Source organism: Mauremys reevesii, linkage group 9 (genome assembly GCF_016161935.1).
Source record: "Mauremys reevesii isolate NIE-2019 linkage group 9, ASM1616193v1, whole genome shotgun sequence".
NCBI lineage: Eukaryota > Metazoa > Chordata > Testudines > Geoemydidae > Mauremys > Mauremys reevesii.
Genome location: NC_052631.1, coordinates 16,600,128 through 16,619,178, shown reverse-complemented (window position 1 = coordinate 16,619,178; position 19,051 = coordinate 16,600,128). Strand labels below are relative to the sequence as shown.

Sequence of the window (19,051 nt, the reverse complement as noted above, 5' to 3'; positions counted from 1 at the left end):
AAATCGTTTTAAGAAAATAAAAGGGAAGGCACTTTTTTAAAATCATAAAAAATATGCCTTACAAACAATATCATGTAAGACTAGAGTCTAGGATTTTCAAAGGCATTCAATGCAAATTCAGTGGGATTTTAGTGTCTAAGTCCCTTTGGCTCATTTGAAAATCCCATCCAGAAATGGTAACTCAGTATTTTTCTACAATGAATATAACAGATTTAATCTCAGACAAGATTGTCACATTGAGGCCAGGATGTTTGAGGCAAAATCAGTACTTGGTCCTGCTAGTGAAGGCAGGGGACTGGACTCGATGACTTTCAAGGTCCCTTCAAGTTCTATGAGATAGGTATATCTCCATATATTATTATGTTAAAAAAGAAATAGCATTTCTCACTTATATTTCTCACAACACAGTGAGAAAGTATTGTCTAGTAGTTACAGTAAAAAGGCTGAAAAAATGAGTTCCATTCCTAGCTCTGGCACTGACTTACCTTTTGACCATGAGAGTGAGTCAAATAACCAGTCTGTGCCTCATTTTCCCCATGTGCAAGATAAGGATATTAATACTTCCTTACATCATAGGGCAGTTGAGATGCAGAATTTATTAAATGTTTGTATAAAACTTTGGGACCCTCAAGCATTATAGAAATGCAAAGTCTAAAACATTATCTTGTCTATTATCTTAAAGTTTGGGTTGTACCAACTATCCTCCACCAGGCAAGACCACTGTCACCCTAGTGAGCTCCATTTTGGTGAAAGATGTGTCCTTAGTTGCATAGCTGAACTGGATACTCTTGATTAGAGTTCAGAGGCTACTTCTGGGGTCAGCAGTGGACACAGGAATTCTGAAGCAAAGAGGTATGCTTGGTGTGACCCTTTGCATCCCACTCCGATGCTGCTATTTCACTGGACAGAAATTTCACAGAAGTGCAGAGGTCTGAGCTCCAAATAAGTACAAAGTTTTGGGTATGATTATGGACATACAACATCCTTTTCTATAAGCCTTCAACAACAACATATATGTCTCAAGACAATTCCATTTGCATGAGGGGGTAAGGAGAGGAAGCTAAGAGCACCACCTGAAAGAGTGAATAAGCCTCAGCCCCCTCTGCCATCAATGGGAACTGAGAGCACTCAACGTCGTACTTTAATCAGGTAAGTGCCATTTGGCAACAGGGTTCTCTGGATGCTAGGAGGCAGATCTCTTGATATAGCACTCCACGAGTGGCTTCCTTCATATCTTGGAACCAAACAGTTCAGAGAGAGCCAGCGTGGCCAAGTCTTAAAATGGTGCCCCTCATTGGCCAATGGAAGAGCACCACATCAAAAGTTGCCCTCCCATATTAATTAATTAATTGAATGGAAATCCAAATGGGCAAGTCTTATATAAACAGCCCCACCCTGGATCACTCCCCCAGAGCCCAGGGAACCCTATGATAGGCCTGTGATTACTACTCAAAAATCCCAGAAGACCCCACCTTAACTACTATATAACCAAATGCATGAAATTGTGTTGGTTTGCTCTAAATTTTTTTTAAAAGTTATACAAGATAGTATCTTTGATAGATATTGTGTTACTTTTCTCATCTGAAATTCTTCTTCAAACAGCCTAAAACAATTAGGATAAATGAGTAGGCATAAAGGTCAACAGTACAAATAACTCTGGAAAAATTAGACAGCACACAGGCTCTCAACCTTTCCAGACTACTGTACCTCTTTCAGGAGTCTGATTTGTCTTGTGTATCCCAAGTTTCACCTCACGTAAAAACTACTTGCTCACAAAAACAGACATAAAAATACAAAAGTGTCACAACACACTATTACTGAAAAATTGCTTAATTTTGCATTTTTACCATATAATTATAAAATAAATCAATTTGTATATAAAGATTGTACTTCTATTTCAGTGTATAGTATATAGAGCAGTATAAACAAGTCGTCTGTATGAAATTTTAGTTTGTACAGACTTCGCTACTGCTTTTTATGTAGCCTGTTGTAAAACTAGGCAAATATCTAGATGAGTTAATGTACCCCCTGGGAGACCCATGTGTAACCCCAGGAGTACATGTACCCTTGTTTGAGAACCACTGGCTCATTGGATAGTCACTTAACTTCTGTTACTACTGAATTAATAGATATATGTCCAGAGTAACTCACAGCAACCTGATTCGAAAGATTTTCAAAGTTCCTAAATAGCTTTTGTGGTTTCATCCTTTTTTCCTAGTTGACTTGACCCTACATTGCAGATCCACTGGAGGTTTGGCAAAACTAACAATTTTCTTAAAAAGAAATGCCTAGAATGTTTTTGCCATTTTTGGGTGAGTTGTGTAGAAAAAGACTGTTTGGAAATGCCAGAATGTGGCATTCCTGGCATGTGAATGTCATTCTTTAGAACTGCATATCATCTAATGTCATCACTAAGGAAGGAAACAGAACAACAGAAAAAGCAGTGGACAGCTGATATCTATCTATTATGAACTATAATTTGTGCATTCACCAGTCTCTCAAGCTGTAAATCTAGTAGTTTAAAACACATTTTTGGATATTTTGATATATAGCAGGAGACTATTAACACAGGGATGAATTATAACAAATATACTTTATAAATAGAGTTAGGATATAGTTTTAAATAATTATAGTGACCGACACTATAGTTAAGATTCAGAAGGAGTTTGCATTCAACCAGCCTTTTTCCCCCAATCAATCAGACTGGCCCAAAATAACCCTCCCAGGCTAAAACTTTCCAGGCATGATCTCACTGTAACAGTGAGTGTTGATCATGTGGGGGCAATTATCAGCTTTTGAGTTAGAAGAAAATAGGAAACAATCATTTTAGGTATTTAGGAACAGATCCAGTTCATACCGTAGTCAACAAGAGGATTACCATTGAGTACTATTGGTACTAGATTGAGCTCTTAAAAGTTTTCTTTACTCTCCACTCAATGGCTGTGTATGAAAGTTCTACATTGGGTCCATGGAGGTTTATGGAGGACTATTTGCTTGACCAGTATGACATATTAATCTTTTAAACTGACGGAGATATCAGTCATTAAAAATGGCAAGCTGAATATGTGCCTAAGGGCTATTACTAATGATGCAAATACTTCAACTACAGTGGCTCAGAAAAATCCATTACTCTTGTATCAATAGCCTGTGACCTAGGAAATCATTAAATAGGGTCTAAATGGATAAACTATCATGGCCTTTGCTCAATAAACCAGCTTTAAAAATACCCACTGTACAGTAGGCATTTACATGAAATAAATTTCTAAACACTATAAACACTCATTTAAATGACGGAGAAAGCAAAGGAAATTAACACCTGTAACATTGATTACAATACCAGCCACAAACAAGCAAGGAAACTGAAAGTTAAGCTTGACGTAACTCAGCATTTTGAGTCTACCATAAATTCCAAAGAACTCCAGATAGCAAACATGGAATGGGGCATAAGCATATATGGTCGTGATCTGAAGTCCACTGAAACCAATAGGAGTCTTTCCATCAACATCAGTGGATCAGGCCAATATTGTCCCATAATATATGTGTAGCAACCTTTAAGTACATTGGTATATGTATGATAATATGTTAAATCAGACATATGCATTTCCTTCTCCAGAATGAATCCCACATACATGTTAATTTACAGTCCTTTTAATGATAAATGCATGCTCCACATAGCCTTCTACCGAATTATCATGAGAACTCTTTCTTGAACATTGCAAAGAATTGCTCAGATTCAGAATGGAAATAATTTAGCAGCATTTGATTTTCTTAATTTGAAAAAAAAGTGGTAAGCATTTTGGGCCGGATCCAAAAGCCCATTGAAATCATTGGGGAGTTTTCCATTGGCTTCATTGGGCTTTGATTCAAGTCAAATTCCAGATGTTTGAGTTGATTTTGTCAATATGAACCAATGAGTAGAAGTTTCATATCCCTATTTATACCAAAGAAACGTTAATCTGCACTCTACTGCATTATTGGTACATATTAATTCTTTCTTTCAGTCATGAAAAAGTGGCAACTTCACCATCCAACAGAATAACTCTGAAAATTCTAATCTACACCTCAGGTAAAGAGATCTGCATTAGTATGTATGTACAGTGTCTCAGCTGGTAATCCTTTATGTCTAATGAAAGAACATCACATCACACATACATTCATGATGGAGGACAAAATTTAGTGATGGCTATTATATTCTGCCATTCTACAAAGCAGGAGGATGTTGTACTAGTTAATATTTTACAGAGACTGCCATTAAAAATGGAACAATTGTAAAAATATAACATTGACCTTTATTGTGGCATTCACTAGATGTAGGATAAGAAACACCACAAATACTAAAGTAAGTTTAACTAGTGCTGGAGGTACATGTCCCATTTTTAATACCATCCACTGTAGTTTACTGTTATTGCATGATCTCCCCATTCACACTGTGGGATCAATTACATAGCCCCTCAACATACTCAACTTCCTCCTCCCTGTATGCTTATCACAGGCCCACAACATGCGCATGAATTCAGTTTCTACATGCTTGGCCAGACCGTGAATGCCTGCATTGAGGACAACCATTTCACAACAGTAAACATTTAGTTGGAATGTGTAAATTCCTGGGATCTTTATGTAGGCCGTAGCAATTGCATTGCTGAATAAGTCCTTTTCTTATGGCAGATTTTTTGTCAAACATATCTAGTTTCTAAGTTATTTTAATGTATTTCTTTATTATAATGTAATGGAAGGAGTGGTCATCACATAACTGATTTCAGTGGGAACTGCAAGTAATCAGCACTTTTGAAAACATGGCCAAACTTATTTAGAAGCCTAAATATGGGTTTTGGAGCCTCACTTTAGGAATCTATTTTTTAAAATATTGGTCAATGTTCCTACTGGTCAGTACCAGATTCTTCCTGAACACTAATCCTAGCCCATCAATTAACTTTTGATAATGTTTTCATTCCTGTCTCAAGCATGAAAAGTCACAGGGTTACTCTGGAATCTTATCATATCAACAGTCATGTTGAGACCAGAAACATGTTTGGAAACTGAAAATTGTTATTTGTAGTCCTTCCAAAGTATGCTATATGGAAACCACAACATTTTCTTGAGAAACAGTTTAACAACATCCAACAGCCTAAATATCATAGACTGGAACGCAACTCTGAATGCGAGTGGGGAGAGAACTATTTTATTTAAACAGGCAGCAGATGGAATTTAAAGAAATTTTGGATAGTGACCTATCATTGTTGTAATGTTCCTGAAATAAGATTTTTCATAAATATGTATATTTAGAAATAAAGGGTTTGATGCAAGACTCCCATTAACTTCAGTGGGTTTTGGATTAACCCCAGAAACTTTAAACTGTAAACTTTTGGGATTAGGACTGCATCTTCTGGTGTGTGTGGACATTCCTAGCCTACTGAAATATTATTATTACTAATAACAATGCTAAAATACAAAAACAGTATGTTATCTAAAGGTTCCAACAGATAACAAAATGCAAACCCATATTGACTCCAGCCTTTCCCAGTTTATCACCTAGGTCTTTAAATCTCCCACTGGCTCCCCACAATTCCCAAACTGGTTTTAACATATTCTAGATTATCTACAAAGCCCTTAAACCTAGGTCAATTTTTAAACATTTCTCAACCTTTTGTCATCTTATGTTCCTTTCCACATCGTTCTGATAGGTCAACCATTTCCTGGCCTGCTTGCAATAGCCGGTTGCAGTTTTTCATATTTTGAGCTTGTAAATAATTATGCTCCACAATTGCGGATTTATCTTCCACTTCCCAGTCAAGATTAGAAATGCCAAATCATTTCCTGTTTTCTACTTCTAAATGAAAGATGATGATATTTGATACAGTTTTTCATTAGGTTTTAATTTTGAAAAAGTTGCCCTGATACTTCTTTTGGTGGATGATATATAAATTATTTTCTGTAGCATCATATTGTGTCAATATCACAAAGTATTATCTATGTTTGTGTTTTGGTGAACAACTTTTTAATATAAATATATAAAATATGTATATATTGGGTCATCGCATTCTAATGAAACAAATTTGCTTGTTGGTTGGAAGAATCCTTATGATAATATATGATTCACTACATACTAGGAAGATAGTAAAACTATTTGTTGGGTCACACAATATTTGTGCTTTGAGCATGGTTAAAGACTATAACTATCACGATGCAGTTAGGGCCTGCTCTTAAATCCACTGAAACTTATTGAAAGACCTCCTAATTACTTCAGTGGACTTTGGATCATACCCGTAGTACTGAGTAATTTCTAAAAACTAAACCTTTAATACAAGTACCAGTAGTTCGCTCAGATACAGCACAGGCTGTGAAACAGTTCCAGAGACAAAAGCAGCAAGACTATATTACTCTCATTGTATTGCACTCTATCTGTGCTATCAATTCTGAGAAACTGATAGCAGAAAAAGTTTGAAAAAAAGAGAAGGAAGAGAAGAGAAGGAGCGTCACAGTGGATGCAATTAGACGGTCAATAATGAGATACATAGCATGGTTATCTCCTATTCTATGTATACGAGGAACTGCATTACAACACTATGGTGACTCTTGGCAAATATTAGGTATTTTTAAAGCAACCACCATAGCAGAGAGAAGAGACCAGATCAAAAGGACATTAGGTGAAATTGATAAAAGTACCAAAAAATAACCTTTTCAGCTGTAAAAACCTCAAACCAAATCTGTTCTTTTTCATTGTGTTTTATTTCCTGTAAAATATATTATTGCTCAGCAACTTAAAGATAAGCAATGGGAACATGATTATTACACCAGAAAGCCAACATGTTCAAATCAGCCATTTACTTTAGTCACTGTATTCAGCTAGCATTGTATCTAAAAGATATTGTCTTCATCACATGTACTTACTTCACTTCACTGTGATAGAAAATCTATACATCAGTAGATAAGATTATAACCTGTCTGTTGCATTTTACAATGACAGGTGTATAACTTTAAAAAGCTGAAATGTAAATACTCTCATTCAGATCAAAGTTTGGTCGGGTTAGGTTTATGGTACATTTTCTTCCAAGGGTATGGAAAGCATTTTAGCTGCTCTTTAAAGAATGGCTGTTAAAACTAACAAAATATAATGGGATAAACATCAAAGTATATGATACACTGAACAAACTCCGAAGATGAGTCAGTCAGTTATATGTAGTAGCATCATAACCATGTTCATTTAGCAGACAAGCAGAAACATTCACCCTTTTGTTGGCTGCTGCAAAAAACAACTACATTGAAACAATGATATTAGAGTCTGTCAGACAGATTTAAGGGTAATTCAAATAATTTGTGACCACAATGATATATAGGGAACATAACATTTAGCCAATTTCAAATGATAATATTTAAGTCAGAGAAAAAAAATCATGCTGTAATACCATGATAATGTTTCCATTGACTGCAAAGAGAATTGGATCATGCCCTTAGGCCCTGATTCAGGAAAGCATCCTATTCAGAACAGCACCTCAGAACAGGCTTAAGTATCATTGAAGCAAATTTAAGTGCCAATTAAGCAGAGAAGTATGATCCCAAATCGGGACCTTAATTGGTGCATCTACATGGCATTAAAAGACCTGCGACAGGGCTGCAGCTGGCTTGGGCTGCAAGATATAAAATTGCAATGTAGACATTCAGGCTTGAATTGGAGCTTGGACTCTGAGACCCTGGGTGGGGAATCTCAGAGCCCAGGTTCCAGCCCAAGAGTCTACCCTGCTGTTTTTAGCCCCTCAGCGTGAGCCCCATGAGCCCAAGTCAGCTGACCTGGGTTCTGAGATAGTGCTGCAGGTTTTTTATTGCAGTGTAGACAAGAAAGAAAGAAAGAAAGAAAGAAAGAAAGAAAATTCTTCCTTCTAACAACTAAATCGCTATTTTGCCAATGATTACTACAAAAGGGCCGATAAAATTCTACAAATAATATTTCTCCCAGTAGCTAGATCTATTTGCGTGGAAAGTATTTCTTTGTTTCTGTTTAGCTGAGTTACAAGAATGAAACAGTAGCACAACTCCTTTTGTCATTGGCTCTTACTTCTGGCAGTATTTCACATTTCAACCTGCTCACCATATGTGTATGCACTTTCCCTTTCTGTGCCACTAATTGCTTCTTTTTGACAATACCATCTATATGTGCACACTATAGTGCTGTTTTTATCACTCTAAGCCTATTAATGCCCAGACTTATAGTTCCCAGAGGATTTAAAATTAACCAGCTCTCTAAATATTGTTCATGTCTTTCAAAAACTCCTGTCTTTTAGAGGCTGACTTGGGTTGTTTATAATTGGTTTGCTATATTTCATTCTTGGAGGCCTGCAGTCTTAACTTTTGAAAGTGTAGATCAACAAAATTTATGAGTGATATTAATATCCAGGAGAGGCAAAACTTAGGAAAAGTAAACAATTCTTTTGGTCTTTGCTATTTGCTTACGTAGGGTCAAAATCTGCCCTCAGATATGCATGTGCAACTCCCATTGACTTCAAGCATGTACACAAGCATTTGAGAAAAGAATTTTGCCTTAGATGACTTAAGAGGTTTGTCAGCCTAACTCCCCAAAAGAACACTGAACATTTCTATAGGATATTGTGCTCCATTCTCAATTTTTTTTCATTTTATTCAGAGCTATACATAGATATATATTAATCTATTTTGGAGCTATTTAATAAATGCTAATGTTCTGAGAATACAGCAAGAAGTTAACTGGGAAATCTTAGCTTTCCATGGTTGGTTAACTAACATGGAGCATAAAACAAGCCACTGACAAACTGCCCCTAAATTACAAGGAGCAATGCAGTGCTGATGACAAAAGCACAGCAAATGAGAACAGTCATGCCATTTACTAAAAAGACAAAAGCTCTTAAGGATATAGAATAGTGTATGTACCGTAGAGCCCCAGAATGCCAGCGATTGGACAATCCTGTTCCTAAGGGAATAAAAATGATGTTAGCCTCATCTAGATGCTTTTCACTAGTTCCACGCTGCTTTACTAAGAGAGATAAAGAATATCAGCATTGTAACCACACAGCCCACACGGAAGCCAAGTGATAAATAAAATCATAGTGATCTATTGGTGTGCTACAGCTTCAAATTACCACAAAATGCTATTCTCATAAAAAGATGTTAAACTAAAATGGCTCTATGTCAAATCATAATCTGATCATGACCTACTTGCTGAATGCAATATATTGGTGGAATACACACACACACACACACACACATGCAGAGAGCATGTTTTAAAATTATCATCTGTTATAGTGTCTGGGATAGTAATGCAATTTGGCCAAGTGTAAAATTTTCAGAGGTGCCTAGGGGCCAGATTCACAAAGGTACTTAGGTACCTAAATATTCAGGGAGGATCCTAGTGGGATTTACTAAAGCATCCAAGGGCTGATTGATTGGTTTCAAATTCCATGGGAGTTAGGCACCTAAACTACTTGGGCGCTTTAGTAAATCCTACTGTGAGCCAGATTCTCAAAGGTATATGCAGACAGACGCATGCGGGGGGGGGGGTTCCAGAGCAACAAGGCACCTAATTCACATTAATTTCCTGGGCATTCCCCAATGGGAGTTAGGCACCTAGGTGCTTTTAAAAAAACAGCAATTAGGTTTAAGTGAAAGTGAATAGGACTTAGCTTTAGGTGCCTAATGCCAATTTTGAAAAGGGACTGACTCCAAAGAGACTTAGGAGCTTTACAAATATTACCCCAGGTCTAAAAGTCTCAATTTTATCAACATATCAGTCAGGCTTCTGCAAAGACTGGGAGAGGCTATGGGTTGCTGTGCCACCAATATATCATGGCACTGAGCTCTACATTTCTCTGTCATCAAGCACATAAAATGTTTGAGGGAAATGGCAAACTGGAAAAGCAACTGTAGGTTCAAATTTAATCTAAGCAGGATGGAGGTGATGCCAGTAGGGTAGAAAAAGTATCTTCAGAAGCTACTGGAACTTCACCTTTGGTGGAGGGTATCAGCTTCCTGGAGGTCAAGTAGGATTCTATTGTCTTTGTTGATATTCCTTGTTATCCAAATGGCCAGAAATGCCTTTTCCCCTCTTTGACTGGCCAGAAGACTAGGTCTTTTTCCAACTGGATGTGGATCTAGCCATAATGACGCATTGATTCCAGGCCAGACTTCTGCAATAAATTCATTACTGAATAAGACTGTGAAGATCATGGAGAAACTACAGCTGACTTAACATGAAGTGGCTCACCCTCTAAGAAGGGCAGGTTGCTAAAAATACTCCGTTGGCTTTTATGTCTCAACCTGGATCCTTTCAAGGTCTTGTTTCTTACATTTAAGGCCCTTAGGGTAAAATTTTCTATGATTTTAAGTCATTTAGGTGCTTCTGAAAATTTTACCCTTAAAGCATAAGGGCTAAACTATCATAGAAATCACCATTCCCCCTGAACTCCACCTTGGAAACTTGGATTAATAAGGATTCTCTGGCTTACAGTCCCTAAAGTGTAAGATCTCAGGGGACAGGGACTGGGCATTCTGTATGGACAGCCCCTGGCTACGGAATTCACTACCACCAGGATGAAATGATTCCTGCCACATTCAACTACTGATATAAGACTCATCTCTTTAAGCAGGATTTCCTCCAGTCCATACAGAGCAGCAGCATGTTGACCCTGACAGTGTTTCTCCTGGAAGACAAACCCCAAGAGTTATCCCATCAAAGACGGAGACTTATTGTGGGAATAAGGAGGGCTTTCCTAGGAAAGAAATGATGCTCTCCTAATTTTGTAGTGATGGTTATTTTAAAAAGATAGGAAGATACATAGATGGACACGTCCAAGCAAGATTTGCTCACATCATTTGTGGACCAGATTTTGCCACCCTTCCTCACACTGATTAGTAGTTTACTTCATGAAATAATTAGAATCAATTAATTCAGTGGGACTATTCATGGAGAAAGATACCACTCAGTATGAGGAAGAGTGACAGCATCTATCCTTGTATTTCCAGGCTTGGTCACCTTGCTCTGTGCATGAACTTCTACGTTTCTCACCTACAAAAACAATGACTCGGAGCTCCCACTGAGAATCACTGGAGACTTTGAACTGAAAAGCAGACAAGATACAACCCATCTCAAATCAATGGAGGGTAAAAGGAAAAGACCTTCTGCCTGCTAGACTAGCAAATGTAAGTAAATTGATGACTTGGAACAGTATTTACACAGTGAGTTTACTTCATTTAAAAAGAAGATAGCAAAGCAGCACATATACAATTATAGGCCTCAAAGGCACAATTCAGGTGCTTAAAATTAGGCATGTGCTTACCTACCTTGCTGAATCAGAGTCATAGAGAGTTAGAATTGTTGAGGAAAACAAGCCAAACTGAGAACCACGTAGAGATCATTTGTACTCTAATGCAGTGGTCTTCAATCATACACAAATAGTTATCTTGAGTAGTGGATATCAATACCAAGAATGATCCTGTTTGCAAATACAGAAGGTGAAGCAGTAGCAGGGATGATGGAGGGGATACATTGATACTATTTAAAAAGTAACAAAGCAAGACGCTTGAATCTGAATCTGAAACTCTTCACCTTTTTGGGTGGTGTAAGGGGTGCAGATTTGCATTACAGAACTGGTTCAGATTTGTCCCAAGATGGTGGAAATTTTATGAGAACAACTTGAGATTTCATTACTGTGAAGTGCCAGTCTAGCCTGATTCAGCCTTGAACTAAACTCCAAATTTGAGTTTAAATGACTCTGGAGCCAGATTTGATTGCTGTCTTCTCAGCCCATCTCTAATGACTGTGTATGATATCTGAGAATGAACCTTCCATGGCATTTTGGTGATGAGTTCTTTGGCATGGGGACATTGTGGTGTGTGGTCTGTTCAGTGTGAAAACTGCTCACTTTCATCTATGTTGAGCCTTTCACTTGACTTTTGACCTTTCACTTGGCACTGTCCTGTCATTTCCTTGGTTTCACAAATTTTAGCCTCTCACTTGACCTTTGAACTGTGACCTTTTACTTGACCTTTGATCTCATAAATTCTGGAAGATCGTACATATAATCGCGGAACAAATAAACAAAGCAGCTGGAAGAAGCTGTTCCTGAATGAAACCCAACTGGAAAGAATATAGTGAGCACCACACAACTCTGGCAGACAACATTAGACCCAATGGAAATGTCCTTCTGTTCTGATGAAGACTGGCATATAATCAGTGTGAAGTGTATTGTATTCTGTATTGCCTATATATCTTGGCTGATGTCTTTGTGTGTGTGTGTATTGCTTTGTGACAGTAGCAAGGAGAATGGGATTAAACTGGTCCCAGCTTTGCTGTATAATATGAAATATTACTCAATAGATACTCATCCACAGTTGTGAGCATATTAATCATGACCTCTAAAGTCCCATTAGGGTCTTATTAAATAAAACCACCAAAATGAATAGAAGCTCACAGCCTTAGGCTTTGACTCCACTTCATTATAAGAGGAATGAAGCAGAGCCCTCTTGTGTTCTTGCTTCACCTCCAGGCCCATCCTTATCCTATAGAACTTTGAACAGTAAGTGATGCTCAACCTTAGCTACAGCAGAGCTGCAGCTCTGCTATAATAACTTATTCAATACCTACTGCATTCCTTACATTTTTCTCAGTCCTGTCAACTGGGTTTCAGAACAAAGTAAGGTAAAGGGCCCCATGATACCTCAGGATAATGAGATAATATTCTCAGCTTGGAACAGTTCAATCCATACTACGTCCTATTGCAGTGCATACATATAGAACTGCAGAAATTGTGACAAAGCATGCAGCCAAATTAAATTAACAACTTCACAAAGTGAATGAATGTCATAAAAAATAGCAGAGCAAAAAGATCAGGTGCCATACTCAATGGGTCTATCCTAGCAGAGGCGTGTGATGTGACAGTAAAGACTTATAGATATTCTTTGAGCATCTGGGTTGCTATACATTAATGATTTAGATTTATATGTTTTGCCTTACATGATGATTGTTTTCGGGAACCTTCAAATGAAAGATGGAGACATTTAATGCATGACTTGTAGCAGTGTTTCCAGCCTAGAGAGTCTCAAACTTGTCAAGAGAGGGGGCAGTGGACATAAGAAAGAAACAGTGAGAGAGGACCAATGCACTGCAATTGTACTCCCATGGCATAGAATAAAGCAGTGGGTGGCTCTTTGAAAGAAGCCCACATTCCCTCTCTGCTCTTGTGGGGGCATATAATGGAACCAGCAACAGTAGCAGCTCATGTGTACACTGTAATTGTACATGAATATGAAGCAGGGTGACATAGGAGGTAGGCAGAAGCATTGTCTATCTGCCAATCTATTGCAAAGGGGACCTCTAACAAAAAGAACCTTGGAAACCATTGATTTACACTGACATACAATGTAATGAACCAGTTCATGCTGTCACTTGACTTGAATTCAGTTTGATTTTGCATTTTGGAAGAGAACTATTTTATAGTCACAGAAAAGGAGACTATGCAGAGAAAACAACCAAACAGAAAGCATGATCAAATCTTTTTATTCCTTTAGTTCCACGAAAGGATTTGAAAGATCAAGATGAAATTCTGCATGTCATACTCAGCAATGATTATGCTGCATGGAAGGAAAGATGCACAGTATCTGATTTATTGGTGAACAGATTTTGTATGTTTTTCAAACTTAATATTGTTTTATAAAACTGATGAAGTCAAGTGAAGACTTCCAAACACCTCCAAACAGAGTGGTCTCTTATTCAGGATCATCCTTTGTGTCAGAGGCAAGAATGAGATTCACTCTAATGCAGTGAGAGAATCTTCTGAGAAAAGGGGCCATCAAACCATTAAAACTCCTCTTGGGACCAAACTTTGAAGAAATTTCAATGTCTGAATCCCAAGAGAGATTATGCTAGCTTTTCCTGGTAAACTTTGGGGGTCTAATGCCATTTAATAACACGAGTGTATGAAATGGAGAGATAATCTATGCATTCTACTCTAATTAGTGATGGAAGAAGCTCAAGGGGACAAAGGTTGTTTCAGATACCCATAAGATCATATAGCTATTCTGAGCATTATCTGAACATCTAGATCTACAAATTTGTGTTGAAAATCATGCAAGAACTGTGTTTCTTTCAAGACTTTTCTCACGTGATTTTCAGTTATCTGTTTCCATTTGGTCTGCAAATGCCAAGAGAAGGCTCTTTTTCTAATATTCACTAGCTCTGATTTCTGTCCTGGCCAGAGTTAGAAAATAAAGAGGAGTGAGAAAATGAAAATTAAAGAGGAAACATGAGTTAAACTTATTTAAAACCTTCATAAATGATCCTATTGAGATTTGGGCGGAGGCTCAAGTTGGTTCTTGTTTGTCTGATTTACCCTACTAGTTATAAAGATAGGTTTGAGAACCTTGCAGATGGTTAGTGGTTGAGAATGTAGCTCCTTAAAAAAACACAAATATTATTCATCCTAGGAAACTTTAGGATAATGAGATGGTCAAGACATGGAGAAGTGCACTGAAATGAAGGGTGTTCAGAGCGGTTACAGAAGGGATGAATGTGCTTCATTTTATTTTAACTCATTTTGGAAATGAAGATCCATTAATATGGGCAGATTATTTAATCATTTGCCCACTCTCTTCCTGTACTCTAAGAGTTGCCTAATCCTATGTTGTCATTATCTGAATTAATTTTTTGCCCTAGTTTCTCTGCATAACATTTATTTTCGGATAGATAGGTTTCCCTGTTTTTTTTATCTCTCATATCTTACAACTATTATAAGACATGTCCTGAAATCCTTACTCATGCAAAATAGCATAGCTAAAGTTGATGTATCCTCCTGGAGCGAGATCGACTGCTGCCGCTCCCCCGTTGACTCCACTTCCACCTCTCGCCACTAGACGCGATAAATAAATTATTTGCTGTCTATGGTTGTACAAAGAAGAAAGTAGAGTATTTTGTTAAACTCCCTGTTTCACTTCTAAAAGGTGATGTTTTATGGAAATCAGGCAAAAAGCAAGAGGCCCATATAATGCTAGTAAGTATCTGACTACCGTTTATCTAGCTAAATGTTCCTAAATATCCTCAAAATCTTTTGTGATGGCCAATTTAACCCCAGAACAAATAAAGCACTTTTTGTCTGCACCACTGCGCCCAGAGCAATTAAAGCCAAAAAGCTGTGACACACATTGGTACTCTTAGTTTTCTCAGTATTTAGCATGAAGAAATAACGCTTGTTGTGTGCGCCTGCACGCACACACACACATCACTGAATCTCTCCCACAACTAGATAATAGAAAGAGTTTATTCAGACCTTTTATACTAGTTATACATTTGGAGTGAGCAATTAAAACAATTAGACAAAGCTGAAGTAACCCACTGAATTAATGTTTGAAAGCTAATAGCTAAAAAAGTTTGTGAAATATATGTATTGGTGGGAGGGGATAAGGGGGTTTCGCAAATACATGGATTTGCTTTCATCACACCAGGGTCATTTGATCATAGAAAGGAGATGGGTGGTGTTCTCATTAAAGTCAATAGGACAAATCAAGATGTCTTCCTTAGTTTAACGGGAGCCAGAGCAGACCCCAAATTTGGGGTGGAGAGTACATCCAAAATTCAGACACAAAATATTCTTAATACAACTGTGAATTTATTTAAAGCAGCAATACCTGTCTGTTTGGGAACATTCAGAATTACTTCTATAGGAGACTGGCAGCAACAAACAATTCTGTTATTCAAAGCTTAATGATTTAAGGAGATTATATTGGACAGATTTAAAGTAAACAAATACATAAGAAACGTCTCTCTTTTATTATCTCCGGTGCCGTTAACTAATACTTTACCTTTTGAGTGAAACTTAAATGGTAAGCACAAATAGTTTAACGAAATGGTAATACTTTTTTCTACATGGACCTGGATTATTTCAGCCACAAGCAATATGAGCAGTCACAGGTGTTGCACTAAATAAAGTAATAGAAAGTGTCTAAATTGTAACAGTGGAAGCACTGTTTCAGGATCCTTGTCTGCTTTTTATTATTAGTCAGATTCCTTTCTATCACCAGTCACAACTGGCTCTACCCTATTTTTCAGCAAAAATATTTTGATAGGGAAAGATCTATTAAAAATTACTACTGCTATTTGGTGACTATAGTTAAGTTTGTAGTTGAATAAGCTTTCAATCTTCTCACAGAAGGGGAGAACGTAAACTTGTGATTCAGAAAAGAGAGGAAACCAGGGGTTACAAAGGTTGGGAGGCCAAGTAGTATGAAACAGACCCCCTCCATCAAGTAAAAAACTTGGCAGGATAACTAGAAACAGACCAACCCTAAATCCTAGAGTTCATGAGCTAGCAGTAACATAATTAGCTGGAATAAAACTAATATTCTAGTGTCAAATTTCACCACAACACAGAACAGCAGTTATTAGTGAGGACACTGGCGAGAATGGGAAACGTACATTTTGTTTAAGGAATTTACACACAGAGAGGAAAAATACGCATATGGCAAATTTCCTAAAATGAGCAAAACTAGATAGGCAAAGCAATGATGCCATATTCACTGCCAGTAAATAGTGCTTCTAGGTGGATGCATTTATCACTTGTTTGAAATCTGTGGTAAAGTACAGTGCACCAAAACTCTGAAGCATTTGTTCCTGGGAAACCATGAATACACTGGAAAAAATGTTGAACAGGAAATGTTTGACCACTGTTGCATCACGAGAGATCAAAAGAATTTCACGTTGGCTACTTCTTCAGTGAGAGAAAGTAGGGTGTTCTCTGTTTTGAAAAATAAAATGGCCCCAGAGGCCTTACAAAATAAAACTGGAGCACCAGTAAGGGTAAGCATTCTTTAGACTTTCCCCAATTAGTAAAATAAAAGTAAAATCTTCTTCTAAAAACAAAAACACACAGAGAGACAATATCCGTGCTGAGAGAGTAGATAAACAACAGTAGTGATCTGTGAATAATATTCAGAAAATTCCATCTATCTGATCAACTGTTGCTTTAATGAGCAGTATTTCACATGTCATCAGCTAGTTGATGCTGTATATTTTGTTTTACAGATTTCCTTTAAAGGCAATTTTAAAGAAAAAACCCAATGTTGGAAGATAGCTTAACTGAGAAGTTAATGGCAAACCTGTGAATACACTGCCGTTTTTCAAAGAAAGAGTGAGTGAACCTCAGCACAAAAAACGTTACAAATTCCTAGCTGCTTGGAATCTTGTCATGGAATTGCCTTAGGCAATCAGCGTATGGTTTCTTTTTGAACAAGCTATCTTTTAACACTTGAAACCAAGATGATTTAACAAAAAGAGAGAGTCTCAATTTTGTGAGCAACGTCCCCTCTAGACTCTACCCAAACAAAGCTACTAATGTGTGGTCATTTTCTTGGCAACACCACTTTGTGCTGATAACACCACTGCCTGCTATTCTCCAAGGACTAGGCTGCTAGAAGACTGCTCCGTACCTCATCCCCTGATGCTTCTGATGCGGGTGATCCTCCGACTGCACGGCGCCAACCACAACATGCTACCCACCGTGAGAGAGCAGGACGCAGGCTGCTCTAGTCAGGAGTTATCGTCTATCATACTGATTGACGAAACCAAGAGTGAGCAGAAAAAATAAACATGAACAGAGGCTGCAGTGTATGGGGCAGTCAGCTGGGAGTTTTAGTATTTGGCCTTGGTGATCCTACTCTCATGGTAGGTTATCTTTTCCTTGTGCTATCATTTATCATAACTTTAAGGGCCAGAGAGAGAAACAAACCTACAATTTTTCTATTGGTTACATTCATTAAACTCTTCTTTTTTTAGCACCACTTCCTTTGCCCCCAATAACAATCCCACCCCCTCATACTGTATTCCCTAAAGAACAGTGAAATCAAATCTAAGTATAGACCTCTCCGTTTACTCCTATTACTGCAGTCGACCATTTCAGGCAATTAACCTTTGTTATTCCACTAGACCCAGAATTCATACATACATATTCATTGCGAATGGCCTGACTGTAGCAAACATTAACTTCCATCACAGCTAAGATCATTTAAGACCCCTAATATTATCTGGCAATAGATGTTGTTTTTGTCACTAACATCTCCTTTTGACTTTTGCAGGCACAAACCAAGTTCTGTATTGGTCTTGACAGCCACCATAAAGTACTCCCTGAAGTGTCAGTAACAAAGATGATTTGTATGTGGCTTGCAGTCTTCCAGTGTTCTAATAGCTTTCTCATTCCAACACAGAAACATTGAGCATAGAGCAGCTGGTTAAAGCTGATACAAGCATTTCTTCTCTCAGCAGGCCATTCTTGCATAACCATTTATTTTGCAGAGTTTTAAAGTGCCTGAAGGATTTAATTATGTACATAGACAATCCCTATAAACTCTATTCTAGGGTTTTTATTGACTTTTGTGCTGGGCCGCTCTTAGGCATTTCAATTAAATGTTTTTATAAGAAAAGCTACAATATAGTGTATATATATATATATTTTTTTTCTTTATAGATAGCTCCAAATAGTTTTTGCTGATTGGATAAACTTTATTTAATTGATAAGGAGCTAGAATAACTTCACCTATAGTTAGGAATATATCAATTTGGACCACAGGTCAGTCTAAATGGGCCTGCCAGGCCCACTAAAGTAATAGGGAGAAACAACTTGGACCTGATTACTTAATCCTAATAATGTGTTGTGAAACTTTAGGTGACTACCTGTCACTTAGCAGTCTAGTCAAACTTGAAATGGGAAATAGCTGAGAGTGAAACTTTTGCTTCTTCTCTTTACAAGCATCATTGAACATTGGCTGCCCAATGAGTTTAGAATGTAACACTCAGCTGATAGAATTAATGTTCCTAAATCTTCAGGAGAGGCAAAAGCTGCCTTTGTCTGCTTTCTTCAATTGCTGCTTTCTAAAGTATTTACAAGGCTTCTGCAAACCTGCATTCATTATGATGTGGGATATTCCAGTCACAGCAGGTGGCAAACAGGAGACCAGGCCTGCCTGTGAAATATGTAATACTTTTTTCATATACTTTAACCAGAAATGTTCACCTCAACAGCTCTCTTAACTGTTCTAATTTCCC

At 37.6% G+C, this 19,051-nt stretch overlaps 1 protein-coding gene and 1 long non-coding RNA gene across 11 annotated transcripts in view; one reads left to right on the top strand and one right to left on the bottom strand.

Moving 5' to 3' along the window:
* The window catches only part of MECOM (MDS1 and EVI1 complex locus), a 468,461-nt gene that overhangs the window by 125,815 nt on the left and 323,595 nt on the right, over positions 1-19,051 (bottom strand). The window lies entirely within an intron of this gene.
* Positions 928-18,067, top strand: LOC120372282. 2 transcript variants are annotated; one of them, XR_005584832.1, is made up of 4 exons: positions 928-1,149; positions 4,002-4,066; positions 10,987-11,163; positions 17,036-18,067. It is a non-coding gene; the product is annotated as an uncharacterized LOC120372282 (long non-coding RNA). The 2 variants fall into 2 exon arrangements; XR_005584833.1 differs by lacking the exon at positions 17,036-18,067 and adding an exon at positions 13,531-13,612.